Source organism: Canis lupus, chromosome 20 (genome assembly GCF_003254725.2).
Source record: "Canis lupus dingo isolate Sandy chromosome 20, ASM325472v2, whole genome shotgun sequence".
Taxonomy (NCBI): Eukaryota; Metazoa; Chordata; class Mammalia; order Carnivora; family Canidae; genus Canis; species Canis lupus.
Genome location: NC_064262.1, coordinates 42,105,642 through 42,122,080, shown reverse-complemented (window position 1 = coordinate 42,122,080; position 16,439 = coordinate 42,105,642). Strand labels below are relative to the sequence as shown.

The 16,439-nt window shown below is 47.0% G+C and overlaps 1 protein-coding gene across 1 annotated transcript in view; it reads right to left on the bottom strand.

Annotated features, from left to right (window-relative positions):
- The window catches only part of CCDC12 (coiled-coil domain containing 12), a 54,696-nt gene that overhangs the window by 35,677 nt on the left and 2,580 nt on the right, over positions 1–16,439 (bottom strand). The gene's annotated exons all lie outside the window — the stretch shown is intronic.

The window sequence follows — 16,439 nt, the reverse complement described above, 5'->3', positions numbered from 1 at the left end:
GTGCTGTGCCATGGACCTGGGTGACCAGCATGCCGTGCTGTGTCATGTGGTGGATCTGGGTGATCAGTGTGCAGTGCTGTGTCGTGCCCTGGACCTGGGTGACCAGTATGCTGTGCCATGTGGTGGGCCTGGGTGACCAGTGTGCCATGCTGTGCCGTGCCCTGGACCTCGGTGACCAGCGTGCTGTGCCTGTGCCTAGACGTGGGAGATAGCACCTTCCTCAGCTGCAGAGAGCTGGTGAATGAGAGTGGATATGGTGTGAGGAGCCCTGCATGGTGGCCCACACAGAATAGGTCCTCAGTGAGTAGGCGCCAACCATGGTGATGATGATGCCGACAGGGGAGCCCCAGCATGAGACCTGCATGCTCAGCGTGAGGCCCGTGACATCCCCCTTCCAGAGCCATGCTCACTGCCCCCCACCCCCCCGCCACACTGCCAGAAAGGGTCACAGAACAAATCCTCACGTGCATGCCTCTTCCCTTCCCTCAATTCATACAGAGCAGCCACCAGTGTCAGCCAGGGGACCATCCAGCTCTTGCCCTTGCGCTGACCCGTTTAGAAGGGCACATCCTGCATGCATGCAGAGAATGTGAGTCCAAGTCAAAAAAGGCTAGTCACAGTATGCGGGGGACCTGGAGGAGGCGAGGGGTGCGGGTGGGGGCTGCCACGGTGGTCTTCCCACATCCCGACTACCTCCACACCTGCCTGCTCTGCCCCTCCCCTCCTCTTCTTCCATCCTCCAGGCAGCTATCGCCTTCCGTGCCCTGTACCCAGTCTATCTCCTCAGGTAAACGCAGAACCTCCGCCATGTCAGGCTCCATCTTGAGAGCTGTGCAGCCTGGGCAGCCCAAGGACATGCCCCACAAGCCAACAAAGGAGAGAAAGTGGGGTCAGGTGCCTTCACAGCGGGTTCAGAAGCTCCCCATTCCGTGCAGTGGATGTGGCACTACGGTGTACAAGGGCCCCCTGGCCCTCCACTCAGGACACTCAGGGCTCTCGGCTACCCCTCCCCAGCAGACAGCAGTGCGCTGTATCATGATGACAGCTGGTAGCACCTGGGTCCTGTCTCCCCACTGAGCCCCAGTCTGCCCTTGATGACCTCAGCCCCAAAGCCCTTCATGGGGCCTGACACATAGCAGGCATGCAACAGGAGGAGCAATGCTGGTCGGGTGCACAGGAGGGGTTCAAACAGCTCAGTACCCTACTCCTTGTCCCAGAGAGCCCAGCATGTGCTCCCATTCCTGAACAGTTGCAGGCTCCTGGACTCAGGGCAGGAAAGTTCTGCTCCTGTCTGATGGCTTCCTCACCCAGGTAGCAAATACAGGTGCATTTTCTTTAGGATTCAATTGCCCTGCAAGAAATCCAGTGGTACCCTGCCCAGGACACCGTGTAGAGGCGGCAGGGCGGGGCTGTCCTTGAAAGGACAAACGTCTTCTGGCCAGCCACTCACCTTTTCTCTGGACAGGGCAGCTCTTTAGAAGCCTGAATCCAGACAGCTCTGGAGTCTGGATTTTACTCCCCACAGGGCGTCGTTACCACAGTGACTGGTTTTCCTCTTGGAATTCTTTCAAGAGTACAAGCTGTTGCTTCCCTCCAAAACAAACCTAGGGGAAAGCCTCAGGGGTTAAGGGCAGGGCCCTGAAGGCAGCAGGGCCAGATCAGACCAGCCACTCCAAGCTCTATACTTGGAGGGTCTCCAGGGTCTCCTGGAGCTCAGCAGTGGCTTAGCAGTGACAAGCCCTCCCAGCTGCTTAGGGTGTGTGTGGGGAGGGGTGCTGAAGGTATGGGGGTATGGGTGTGTGTGTGTGTGTGTGCATGTGTGTGTGTTTGGGGGAGGTACGGGCATGTGTAGGTGTGGGCTGGGGGCACTGGGGGTTGGACGTGCAGAGGGAGTGGCTGTGTGGTACATGCAGACTGGAGGGTGGGCAGGTGCACTACTGTGTGTGTATGGATACACGCACTGGAGTGGTGGGGGGCACATGGGGCACCTGCATGGGGACACGGGGGAAGCGTGCGGGTGTGGGCTGGCGAAGTGTTCCTCGTCATTCCAAGGTGAAACATGGGTCACATCATCCCCGATAGGAGAACACGAATTCCATTTCAAATCTGTATTACAATACTTAGCGCTGTCGATCAACCAAATCCTGGTCCACCTGTCGGCAGGGGTCTGTTTAAAACAGCTCAACTTTGCAACAAGTGACCTGGAAGCAACTCGTATTTCTAGCCAGAACACCCCCAGTTAGTTGATCGGGCAAGGCTGGCAAGGCTGGCCGAGCAGCTCTGGAGGAACTGGCTTGGCGGGTTCCCGCCTTCCCTCCAAGTACACAGGAAGTCCTCCTGTGGTGCACAAAGACACGGGGCTCAGGGGCTCAGAGTCAGCCATACCGAGGATGGTGCTGCTGCCACAGGGCACCTGGAAATGTCTGAGTGCTTTGTTAAATAAATTTAAGAGTTGCCTCTGCTAGGGCACCTGGGTGGCTCAGTGGTTGAGCATCTGCCTTTGGCTCAGGTCATGATCCTGGGGTCCTGGGATTGAGTCCCCCATCGGGCTCCCTGCATGGAGCCTGCTCCTCCCTCTACCAATGTCTCTGCCTCTTTCTCTGTGTCTCTTATGAATAAATGAAATTTTTAAAAGATTTCTTTTAGGGCAGCCCTGGTGGCTCAGTAGGTTAGTGCTGCCTTCAGCCCCGGGCACGATCTTGGAGACCCAGGATCAAATCCCACATCAGGTTCCCTGCATGGAGCCTGCTTCTCCCTCTGCCTGTGTCTCTGCCTCTTTTTCTCTCTGTGTCTCTCATGAATAAATAAATAAATAAATAAAATATTTTTAAAAAAGATTTCTTTTAAAAAAAGAAAAAAAACAGTACTACTAGTACTACTTCTATAATAACTACAATTATTATCAAGATGTTGTAGGAGATCAGCAATATTATTAAGCATGCTGCATGCCAACCATTCACAAGAAAACAGCCTTCTTTCTAAAAAACAACTGGGCCAAATAATGAATAGTGCTGAGTCACAGATATCCACATGGGCGGGAGGATCTTGACACCTACCTCATACCATGCAAAAATAAGTAAATTCTGGATGGACTGGAAATCTCAAGGTGAAAGGTAAGACAATAAAACTTCTAGAATACAACATAAGACAATGTCATTGTGACCTAGGAGTTGGCAATTATTCCCGTATGCAGGCCACAGAAGGTAATCAGGAAAAAAAAAAAAAAAAAACAAACCTTGATGAATTGGACTACACAAAAATAAAGAACTTCTTCTGTTCACCAAAGAATGCAATTAAAAGCATGAGAAGTCAAGGCCCAGAAGGGGAGAAAACACAATATGTATATAGAACAAAGGACTCACTGAGGGCTCAAAGAACCCCTAGAAATTAATAGGAAAATCTGTCAGGTAACTCAATAAAAAAGGACAGGAGGCAAAAGGTTTGAACAGGTACTTCATATAAACATATGAAAAGACACTCAACTGCATTAAGTTAGGAAGGGAATGCAAACTTAAACCACAAAGGGATACCACTACACCTCCACCAGCAGGGCTAACTTGAAAAAGACTAACCATAGCTGGAGTGTTGGGAGAGGAACTCTCATTCACTGCTGGCAGGAGTGTGGCATGGTAGAGCTGCTGGGAAAGCTGCACGGCAGCGTCTCCTCTATGACCTAGCAATTCTACTCCTAGGGCTACCCCCAGCAGACACACATACACATGTTCACCAAGACGTGTATAAGATTGGGAATGGCAGATTACGGCTCCAGCCTGAAAATCTACAGTGGGACGGATCTGATGTGGTATATTCAAACAATGGCATACGGTACAGCAGTCAGAAGAGCTGAGGCCACATGCAACAGCTCACAGGCACAACACTGAATGAAAGAAGCCGGATCCCAAAAGAGTATGTAGCATATGACTCCATTCATATGAAGTTCAAGAGAAAGCCAACCTAGGGTGTTAGAGGCCCCAAGTGATTACTCCTGGGGCACAAGGGCAGGGAGCAGGAGGGGGATGCTGGGATGTTGCCCCACTTCTTGACCTGAGTGACAGATTACATAACATATTCACTTAGGAAAAATCACTGGGCTGGTTCATCTAGTTTTTTCTATGTACGGTATACTTCAATTAAAAGGGAAGTTTTTTAATGCTGGGACAGAATTGTTAAAAACAATTTAAGCCCATGTAAAGGGCAGCCCAGGTGGCTCAGCAGTTTAGCGCCGCCTTCAGCCCAGTGTGATCCTGGAAACCCAGGGTCAGAGTCCCACGTCGGGCTCCCTGCATGGAGCCTGCTTCCCCCTCTGCCTGTGTCTCTCATGAATAAATAAATAAAATCTTTAATAAAAAAAAAAAAAAAAGCCCATGTAGAAACCAGAAATAGACTACTAAAATCTAAAGAGAGGGCTCATTCTGTCTAGGACAATAAGAAATCAGTCCTCAAAGAGAGAAATACCTCAGGACACCACAACACACACACACACACACAGCACACCCAGAAGATAACTACTTGGTTGGGAAACTCAGCCCCTCCCTGCCTCCCAGCTCTAGGAAACAGGTAAAATGGAGGGATTCACCATTAAGGTAACAAAAATTTTGCTGCTGCAAAAGCTAATAGGAGGATTAAAAGCCAGCTTGAATTTCACGATTCCTTTGCTTCCCAACTCCCTGTACCCCATCAGTGAGGCCTCGCAAACACCTGGTTACATCTTGTCATGTCACAAGAGTCACTCAAAGGGGAAACTGAGGTCCTAATGGCATGTCAGGAGTGGGGCAAGAAAGGAGGACCTTGTCTTACAGCCTCCTGTCTAGAGGTACTTGTCTGCTTCAGCCATCACAGGCAAGCTAAATAGTGAAAAGATCCAGAACAGCATGTATCTGCCTCAAAAAGCCCTGCCCTCTGAGGGTAACTTAGAAAGAGGCCCGCCACTATTCCAGGCTAGTAGGTTTCCCCCAGAGTATTAGACCAGTTTCAGGGAAGGTCCCCTTCTCTTCACTGAAGCCCATCGCAGGGCCTTCCCTGCACAGCTCCAAGGGGAAGCCAGCACCCCTTCCATGCCATAGAGAGAGCACTGTGTGGACTTCAGCCAGGAGGTGGGCGTCTCCCTAGCACCCAGCCCCAGGAAGCAGACCAAGGCCAGAGGGCCAGAGGGTGGGCCCTGTGTGACACAGGAGGAACGTGAAGACTGATCTATCTACTGGTCCCAGAGTCAGTAGAGCTTGGTGGCAAAAGCAATCTTCCCAGCAGCCCTTGGTGCAGGTAACCATGAGTGAAGCTGCCAGCCTGACTCAGGGGTAGCGTTCGGCACACGTGGGAACAGCCTACCTACAGGGTAGGGGGCAGGAAGACTACCCACTCCACAACACTGGGCCAACCCAAAGAGCAAAGCCACAAGAGCACAGCCTCAGCCTGGTGCTGCCTCTCCTGAGAGTTCAGCAAGCCTCACAGGTGAGGGCTGGTGAGACCTCAAAGCAGCGTACAGGCCCCCTTCCCAATGCAGCTGTCGCCAGGACCCCACTAGCACCTTCCCCTCCCACACAGGCCACCCGTAAACAGCTAGACCACACCCACTGCCCCGTCGTGTCCAAACCCACTCCAGTGTCCAAACCCACTCCAGTCCTCACCCAGCTTCTCTCAGCCCCAATGCCCCCCACCCAAGATTCCTCTGCCACTTCTCCTGTAGGTTGCAGGGTGAGCCCCTGGGCACTGTCTGTGCTATCTAAACCCTGTCCCCTGGGGACCTCACCCAGCCCCAGGGCTTCAGATCCTACCCACACAAGCATCCCTCTGAAGTCCCAACACCCACCTGCCAGGCTCTCTCCTCCTATTAGATGGCTAATAGGCCTAATGTGGCCCACATCAGATTCCTGGTTCCCCTTCAAAACCATTCTTCCTGTAACTCTCATCTCAGGAACAGGCACTACCATCCCCTCAGCCTGCTTGCCCCTACAGTCCACCTGCTGGGATGTCCTGTAACCCTAAGTGACACTCTCCCGTCTGCACACACATTCAGGGCAAGACCTGGCACTCAGGCCTCCAATGGGTCCCCATCCCCCCTAGAGCAAGGTCCTGCTCCTGTGGCCCCAGCCTGCCACAGACTCTCTATTCCCATCCCCACCCTACCCCTCAACCCTTCACTTGACACCTGCCATGCAGGGCTTTCTTCTGCCCCCCAAACAAGCCAATGCAAGTTCTCCACTCAGCTTCAAATGCTCTTCCTTAGATCTGGCATCCCATCCCTCCCCTGCAACCATCGACATCTCCAATCTCCCACTCAGAGGGGGCTCCCGGTCCTAGAACAGCTACAGGCTCTCCTTCAACACACACACACACACACACACACACACACACACACACACCAGCACTCACAAGTTTCTGACACTATCTTCCCTGTTTACATGTATACACTGTCTACCCACCCCTCCCATGGAAGCCCCTTGAGGCAGAGAGGTAGTCTTATTCACAATCTGGGTCCCCAGGCTTGGCACACAGTCAGTGCTCAATACTTGTTTGATGGCCGGTTGCAGAGTTTTCGCAGTGAGGATGACCAACAAATGCTCCAGGGAAAGGAGGTGTTCTACTTTCTTTTGTCAAGGGAGAATGTCAAGGAAGTGATTAGAGACTTGCAGAAAAATGAATCATCCGGGATCTTGAAAAATGCATGATTTCTAAGCTCCATACCAAGATCTCAACAGTAGATCTGGGGTGGAGCCCGAGAAAAGAATACACACTGTCTCCCCAGCTGATCCTGACACACAGGTAAGTCTGAGAACCTCAGACTGACCCAACATCTTCATTTCACATATGAACAAGTTAGGGCCCTCAGAAGGGATGACTCAATCCAAAATTGCAACACTGGTTCATCATCAAGTGTCTGTGTCAAGGTCCCAAACTTCCCACCTACAAGGTTCTCCCTCTCACTGGCTCCAAGACCTCAGCATCTGAGCAGGCTTCAGGAAAAGATGAGTCCTTAGGAAGAAGGGGGAACACACACCCCATCATGGCTGTGGCTCTGCAAATCTACTTTTTTTGTTAATCTAACACTCTGCACAAGTGAATTGCACCTTCAAGGAAGTGGAGATAGGCTGAAGAATGTCATGAGACCAGCAAGATGCTGGTCTTTGCTTCCCTCGGGGAAATAGGGCCAGCTCCACCCACTGTCACCCAACATGGAGGGCTGGAGAACCACCCAGACTTCCTCACTTCAACAGCATAGGCAAGAAAAGATACACACACATTTATAAAAGGCCCATGGGCAAGACCTTGAACTAGCCACTTCACAGGCATCCTTCTCTGTTCTTTCAGCTACTGATGAGGTCAGGAGCCATGTCTCGATTTTACAGACAAAGCTAAGGAAGCACAAAGTTTTATTTTATTTTATTTTAAAGATTTTGTTTACCTATTCATAGAGACACACACAGAGAGAGGCAGAGACACAGGCAGAGGGAGAAGCAGGCTTCCTACAGGAAGCCCGACGTGGGACTCGATCCCGGGTCTCCAGGATCACACCCCAGGCTGCAGGCGGTGCCAAACCACTGTGCCACCGGGGCTGCCCAGGAAGCACAAAGTTTTAAAGATCCACTCTGGGTCCCACAGATGTGATGAATGGAGCTGAGATTTAAACCAGATCCATCTGGCTCCAAAGACCATGCTCTCCATTATGCCAGCCAGCATCCCCAAGCAGCCTGATAGCAGTTTCTGTGTGTGATAGGGAGACTTCATCCAGCGGGCTACTTCTTCCCAAGCACCTGGGAGTGACAAGTGAAGGATACAGGGCCAGGGCTTAAGGAACATCCTAGGGTCAGCAACATCCCAAAGCACAGCCATGAGAGGTCCTGCCAGCCAGGGCTTCCTGGTCTACTAAACAGGGATAAATGGTTTTAAACCTACCTCAAAGGCCTGCTTCTGGATTGAGCAAATCATGAGATCCCGTCACAAAATCCCATGTAAATGTTATGACAGCCGATCTCTAAAAGGCTGTCAACATGGAGGCAGGGACTCCTCTACTGACTTACCCTTCAGGCTGTTACGCCTGGGGATATAGCCACACAAGCCCAAGTCAGAAGCAATTTCCTGAGGGATGAGTAGGGCACAGACAAGTCTGACTCCTCACCCAAAATACTGGGCTCTTCACTACTGCCACCTCCCCACATCTCACTGCCCTTCCCCCTCTGTCTCCCCAACAGTGGCCAGCCCTTCCCTCTAGTGCCCCCTTCCACCTTCAGCCCACAATAGCCAAGACCATCCCTGGTGCACCCAAGTCCAAGATTATCAATGAGCTCACCCTCACTTTCCAGACTGCCCGTTTCTTGACTGTGCAGTGTTAGCATTTAACTCCATTGGATACACACACCGAAGGGCAGAAAATAAGCATCTGCTGGAGACAACGGCCATGAAGACTGCCTACTTCAAAGCCCTCGGTTCCCCAAAGCTGAGCTCACAGTCATCTGGGTTTCCACCTACTCTCTGCCTCATAAATCTCAATAAATGAGAGTTTAGCCAGAGAGAGACACGGTCTCTTACAAGGGAGCAAGTTCTCCAGAGACACACTGTCCAAAAAGGCAACCCTAAGTCAAGTGTGGCTGTTTAAATATAAAGTAATTAAAACTGAATAAAATAAAACACCACGTTGGTCACATTTCAAGGCCTCAAGAGCCACATGTGGCTACTAGTTGTGGTTCTGGACAACACATACTCAAGGGAGAAGAACACTGCCATCACTGCACCAGGTGCCACTGCCCAGCACTGCCCTGGTCCCTAGAGCCAGGTGAGAAATAGGAACTGCCGCAGAGCCTGGGAGATGACAGCCAGACCTTGCTCCTGAGCTTGTGTGCAACCCCCGAGGGGCTGGCCTGTTGGACAACCAGCCTCTCCGTCCCAGGGCACAAAGAGACAGCCCCATGCAGGCTAAATGCTTATGAAAGCAGAGAGCCGTGCACGAGTGTTTGTGCCAAGTTAACAATCTTTAGGAACCTCCTTCTGGCTACTCTGAGTAGAGGTCAGAGAAGGATGATGTGGCCGTTGCCTACTGGATAGCATGGTAGAGAGTGCCACAGAGCTTCATCTACACAGCCTGGAATGGTTCACCTACTCACTCAGTTTGGAACTTCTGGAAAAGCACCAAGAAATGAAGTTCAAATACAGTATAGAAATGTAGGTGACGGGGATCCCTGGGTGGCTCAGCTGTTGAGTGCCTGCCTTCGGCCCAGGGCCTGAACCTAGAGACCTGGGAATGAGTCCCATGTCGGGCTCCCTGCATGGAGCCTGCTTCTCCCTCTGCCTGTGTCTCTGCCTCTCTCTCTGTCTCTCATGAATAAATAAAATCTTAAAAAAAAAAAAAAAGAAAGAGAAAAGAAATGTAGGTGGCTGCCCTCCTGGCTGGAAGCCCGAGCTTCTGCAGAGCTGGCCACCAAAGTACCCAGCAGCACTTTCAGATCTTATCACAGAACCCTACCCCTAACACTGCCAATTGCTTGCTGTCAAACCCTCTGGCGCATCCCGACTGTCCCCTCTGTACCCACCGAATGTTCCCACCTCACAACTGCTCCCCTGGAATACTTTTCCAGCTACTTTAATATTTGCTTCTCAGTCCCATCGTCCATGGTTTGGCCTAAATTCCACTCTGCCTTCTTGTGAAGTGTCCCTAGACCTATCCTGGCTTTCCCAGGAAATGACCACCAGCAGTACAGCATTCTTCCCACCTGTCATCCTGGGCTGGCTGACCTACAGACACTGCTGCACCCTGAAGAGAATCCCACTCTTCTGGGGGGGGTTGCATGCTGCATTCCAGAAGTCACTTAGGTCCCTTGACCTTGGGCATCCCAGCTCCTCTGAACCCTTTGGCTTGCCCCCTCAGGATTCAGTCAGGTGGGCTGGCGAGGAAGTACTCTGTAAGACTGCCAGTTGCACAGATACAACCAAACTTTACTACAGAATAATATGCGGAAACCTTACCGCCCTGATCTTGTCTCCATTTGTCACAATGTCAGTATCGGCTCCTCCATACTATCACTAAATCAGTTCAGAGTCCAGTGCGGGGAGGAGAGGAAGCTAACACCACGAGTGAAATCAACCCAGGCATGAAATCTTGATGTCTCCAGGAAAAAAATGTGCAAGGTAGGTATCAGTGAGGGACCTGCCAGTGAGTGCTAGGGGCCCATCCGCTTGGGGCAGTTACTCTCCAGCAGCAGGAGCAGGCTGAGAAAGTGCCGGATCCTAAAGCCCATCCTACAGGGGTCTCATCTTCACATCAGATGACTGAGCTAAAAGTGGGGAGCCACTCCCGCCCCCCAAGGGAGGGAACCCTTTGCTCCCTTGTCTGCCTGCAGCAGGCCGCTCTTACTTCCTCTCTAGTCTCACCAGTCACATATAGGTCTCCCAAGAAATCCCTGGGCTGGAAAAGTAACATGAACTTGAGGCCTTTGACTAACTTTCTCAGGCATTGACCCTAACAGAAACATCACTCAGGAACTGCAGAGATTAAATATTATGCGAAAAGTACTCTTCTAAGAAAACAGCAAACTTGGGCTTCACCAAAATTTAAAAACTTTTGTGCATTAGGGTGCCTGGGTGGCTCAGTCGGTTAAGTGTCTACCTTCAGCTCAGGTTATGATCCCAGGGTCCTGGGATCGAGTCCCCGCATTGGGTTCCCTGCTCAGCAAGGAACCTGCTTCTTCTTCTCCTGTTCCCCCCACTTGTGCTCTGTCTCTGTCAAATAAATAAATAAATAAATAAATAAATAAATAAATAAATAAATAAATAAAATCTTTTCAAAAAAATGACAAACAAAAACTTTTGTGCATCAAAGAACACTACCAAGAGAATGAAAAGACAACCCACAGAATGGGGGGGGGGATACTTGGAAGTCCCATATTTAACAATGGTTTAATATCCAGAATATATGAAGAATTCAACAACTCAACAGAAAGACAAATGACCCTATGGAAAAATGGGCCAAGGATATGAAGAAATCTTTCTCCAAAGAACGTATACTAATGGCAAATAAGCACCCAATTAGATGCCCAACAGCACATATCATCAGGGAAATGCAAATCAAAACCCCAATGAGATACCACTTCACACCTACTGGGATAGCTGTAATTCTTTTTTTTTTTTTTTTTTAAAGAAAGGCAGACTGCCACATGCAGCACCTCACGTGGATGTGTTTGGAATCTTGGAAGCTTGACTACCCTACATTCTACATGTGGACCTTGAGAGCTTGTTTGGAGGTTCTAGCAGGGGAGCGCAGCTACTCCTATACCCTTGATGGAAAAACGGTCCTCCTCTATTGGGGAAGGTCATTCTCTTTAACCAAGCGCACAGCTTCGCTTCACAAGGGATGCTTGTGGAGTGGTGAGGAAAGAAACACCCACCTAGCCAGCCAGATTAGCCAAATCAAACTTGACTATCAATGTGGTGACAAATGTTGCAGCCAGATCAACTTTACACCCCATAATTTGTTTTTAAGTAGGCTCCATCTAGCATGGAGCCTGATGCAGGTTTGAATCCACAACCCTGAGATCAAGACCTGAGCTGAAATCAGAGTTGGATGCTTAACCAACTGAATCACTCAGCTGCCCCTATCCTATAATTTTTTAAAGGGATGCCTGGGTGGCTCAGTGGGTTAAGCGTCTGCCTTTGGCTCAGGTCATGATTCCAGGGCCCTGGGATAGAGCCCCACATTGGGCTCCCTGCTGAGCAGAGTCTGCTTCTCCCTCTCCTTCTGCTGCTGCCCCTGCTTGTGCTCTCTCTCTCTCTCTCTGGCAAATAAATAAATAAATAAAATCTAAACAAAATTTTCTAAAAAAAAGAAAAATAAATGTTGGGCAAGGATGTAGGGGAATTGGAATCCTAGTGTATTGCTGGTGGTAGTGGAAAATGTGCAGTATCTGTGGCAAACAGTTTGATAGTTCCTCCAAAAGTTAAACATAGAATTGCTATATGATCCAGCAATTCCACTGCTTTGGCATATACCCAAAAGAACTGAAAACAGGGGCTCAGATAATACTTATAAGCCAATAGGTACACCAATATGCCAATGACAGCATTAGTCACAGTAGCCAAAAGGTGTCCATCAACAAATTAATGAATAAATATCCACTGTGTATGGTATATACATACAATGGAAATACAATTCAGCCTTAAAAAGGAATGAAATTCCCTTACAGGGTAGAACATGGATAACCCTGAAAACTTATGCTTATGCTAAGTGAAGTCAGAGAAACACAAAAGGACAAATATTGTAAGATTCCACTTAGATGAGGTACTTTAAATAGGCAAATTGATAGAGATACAAATAGATAAGGGGCTGGGGTGTGATTAACAGGGAGTCACTGCTTAATGAGGGTAGAGTTTCTGTTTAGTGTGATGAGAAAGTTTTGGAAATAGTGGTGATGGTTGTACACCATTGTGAATATACTAACGCCTCTGAAAAATGCTTAAATGGGAAGTTTTATGTTTATGTTTATCATTAAAAAAACAAAACTGTGGGAAATAAGGGTATCCCCATCCTCATCGGGGGAAGGAGGACCAGAATCAGGATCCAGAGATAATTAAGACATGCACAGCAGAGCAGCCTGAACGTGGGGCCTATATTCTTTTTCTACCATTGTGGGTTTTGAGGGGTTTTTTTGTTTTGCTTCGTGTTTTTATTTGTTTGTTTTGAGAGTGTAATTCACAAAACCAAAAGGTATTAGAAAGTATACAATGAAGTGTCTCCAGCCGCCCCTACCTTGCATCTGGGCAACCAGTCCAAGTCAGTGAGTAAAGAGAAACACCACCTGTTCCCATGGCCTCTCCTAACACTCACTTGGGGATATCTCCCAGCTGTGTGACCTTAGGCAAACCACCTCACATTAATTAGCCTCAGTGCTTCCACCTATCAATTAACCCTCCTCCTTCCTTCTTTTCAGAGTTGTCATCAAGCCTAGATAAGATAAAGCAAGCAACTGGCACCATTTCCATGACAAATCTGAAAACACTGTTGTCTTTAATAAAGAGAATTAAACCGTTATGAGCCACAGAGAAAAAGAGGAGCATTATGTACTCTCCATCTCTCTTTCCTTCTTTCCTTTTCTCCTTGCCCTTCTCTATCTAATGCTGCAGGTGTCTCTCCAGCTAAATGCAAGCTGCTTAGCGCAGAGACTTCCATCTGCTCTGTTCACTGCTGTACCTCCAGTGCCTAATGACTGGTACAGAGGACGTACCCAGTACACATCTGCTGAAGGGATGAATTACCAGCTCTAATAACCCATTTTGAATCAAGCCAAACAACACTTCATCACCTGCCAGTGATCCACCGACACCACAGCCTAGAAACTGAAGAGTCAACAAAAAATTCTAACTTCCTCTTTGCAAGAAAAGGACAAGAGAGGGTACAAAAATCAGGAGCTCCTGGATAGGAAAGATGCACCAGGAAAGGAAAAGGCTTCCAATGGCGTCAAGAACGTGGCTTCACAATAACTCTTCCTTAAAAAGAATGAAAGGAAACTCCAAAGGCCAGTGAACTCTCTAGTCCAAGATAGAAGCCATGTGATTTCCAACTTCACATTTTTTAGAAATGAGTTCATGTCCAAGAGCTTTCTGAAGCCAGAACCATGAAGATCAAACCCAATTAAAGTAGCAATCAGTATACCAACAAATTGGAAAATCTAGATAAAATAGGAAAATTCCTAGAAATACACAATGTACCTAAACTGACTCATGAAGAAATAAAAATTCTGAATGCATCTATAATAAGGAAACTGAATAAGTAATCAAAAGACCCCAACAAAGAAAAGCCCAGGACCAGATAGTTTTACCAGTGAATTCTACTGAACGTTTAAAGTAGAAATAACACCAATCCTTTTCAAACTCCTCCAAAAAATTGAAGAGAAAGGAATACTACCTAACTCATTTTATGAGTTCAGTATTACCTTGATTCCAAAGCCACACACACTACAAGGAAACTACAAATTTGGGGCACCCGGGTCAGTTAAGCATCTGCCTTCAGCTCAGGTTATGATCCCTGGGTCCTGGGATAGAGTCCTGTGTCAGGAGGAAGTCTGCTTCTCCCTCCCTCTCTCTGCTGGTGCTCTCTCTAGCTCTCTCAACAACAACAACAAAACAAACAAACAAAAAGCCACACCACATTCCATCATTTATTTAAAAATAAAAAAGAAAGAAAGAAAACTACAAACTCATATTCATCATGAACACGAATGCAAAAATCCTCAACAAAATACTAACAAACCGAATCCAGCAAGGACCAAGGGATCCCTACAATGCAAAAATGGCTCAACATACAAAAACCAATTAATGCAATAGAATAATAGAATAAACGGGGGGGGCGGTATCATACAACCATCTCAATTGATGAAGAAAAGGCATGTGACAAAATTCAGCTCTCTTTCGTGAAAAACACACCACAACTAAGAATAGAAGGAACAACAAGACAATGGCCATATTTGAAAAACTCAGTGAATGTCACACCCAATGGTGAAAGACTGAAAGCTCTTCCATGATAAGGAACAAAACAAAGATGACTGCTTTCACAAGTTCTAGCCAACATGATACCCAAGTTCCAGCCAAAGCAATCAGGCAAGAAAAAGAAATACAAGACATCCAAATTGGGATGGAAGTAAAATTGTCTCTGTTCACAGACGATGATTTTTTATGCAGAAAAGTCTAGAGACCACAAAAAAACTGTTAGAATAATACACAAATTCAGCAAAGTTGCACGATGCCACTTTTGTAAATCAAAAAAATCAGCAGCATTTCTATATACACTAGCAATGTACAATCTGAACAAATAAATTAAGAAAACAATCTCATTTACAACAACATCAGAAAGAATAAAACACTTAGGAATAGATTTCACCAATGAGCTAGAGACTTGTATGATGAAAACTAAAGAATACTGATGAAAAAAATTAAAGACTTAAATAAAAATTAACAACTTAAAAAAACAGAAAGACATCACATGCTCATGGATTGAAAGACTTCATATTAGGATGGCAACACTCTCCAAAATGATTTATAGATTCAATGTAATTTGTATCAAAATCCCAATGGTGTTTTTTGCACAAATAGAAAAATCCATTCTAAAATTCATATGGAGGGCAGCCCAGGTGGCTCAGCGGTTTAGCACTGCCTTCAGCCCAGGGGTCGAGTCCCATGTCGGGCTCCCTGATGGAGCCTGCTTTTCCCTCTGCCTGTGTCTCTGCCTCTCTCTGTGTGTCTCTCATGAATAAATAAATAAAATCTTAAAAATAAATAAAATAAATAAAAATCATATGGAATCTCAAGGATCCCAAAAAGCCAAAACAATCTTGAAAGAGATTCATACTTCCTGACTTCAAAACTTACTACAAGTGGGATGCATGGGTGGCTCAGTGGTTGAGTGTTTGCCTTTGGCTCAGGGCATGATCCCGGATTTCCAGTATCGAGTCCTGCATCAGGCTCCTTGCATGGAGCCTACTTTTCCTCCCTCTGCCCGCGTCTCTGCCTCTCTTTCTGTGTCTCTCATGAATAAATAAATAAAATCTTAAAAAAAAAAAAAAAAAAAAAAACTTACTACAAGCTATAGTAATCAAAACAGTATGGTAGTGGTATAATGACAGACATATAAACCAATAGAATGGAATAGAGTCCCGAAATAAACTTTTGCACATATGGTCAAATGATTTCAGTGGGGATACCAAGACCATTCGATAGGGAAAGGAGGAAAGGACAGTCATTTCAACAAATGGTACTGGGAAAGGTGGATATTTGCATGCAAAAGACTATTAGATGTTTACATTATGCTCTACATAAAAATAACTCAGAATAGATCAAAAACCTAAGTATAAGAACTAAAACTAAAAACTCTTAAAAGAAAATAAAAGAAAAGCTTCAGGATCCAAAATTTGATAATGGTTCATTAGGTATGACACCAAAAGCAGGATCAACAAAAGAAAAAAATAAATTGGACTTTATCAAATTTAAGAACTTTGTGCATCAAATGGCATTACTGGGAATGTGAAAAGACAACTCTGGAATTGGGAGAAAATATTTGCAAATCCCATATCTAATATGGGGTTAGTATTCAGAATATATTAAGAACTTCTACAACTCAACAGCAACAACAAAAGTCAATTTAAAAATGGGCAAAAGGGCGCCCGGGTGGCTTGGTCCATTAAGCATCTGACTCTGGTTTCAGCTCAAGTCATGAGATGGAGCCCCATGGGGGGAGGCTCAGTGGGGAGCCTGCTTGAAGACTCTCCCTCTCCCCTTCTCCCTCCCACTTCCTTTCAAATCTTTTTAAAAAATGGGCCAAGAATCTGAATGGACATTTCTCTAAAGATATATAGATAGCCATAGGCACATGAGAAGATTTTCAACATCACTCACATTACATAATTACATAATCATTACAGAAATGTATATCAAAACTACAATGTGGTACCATTTCACACCCAATA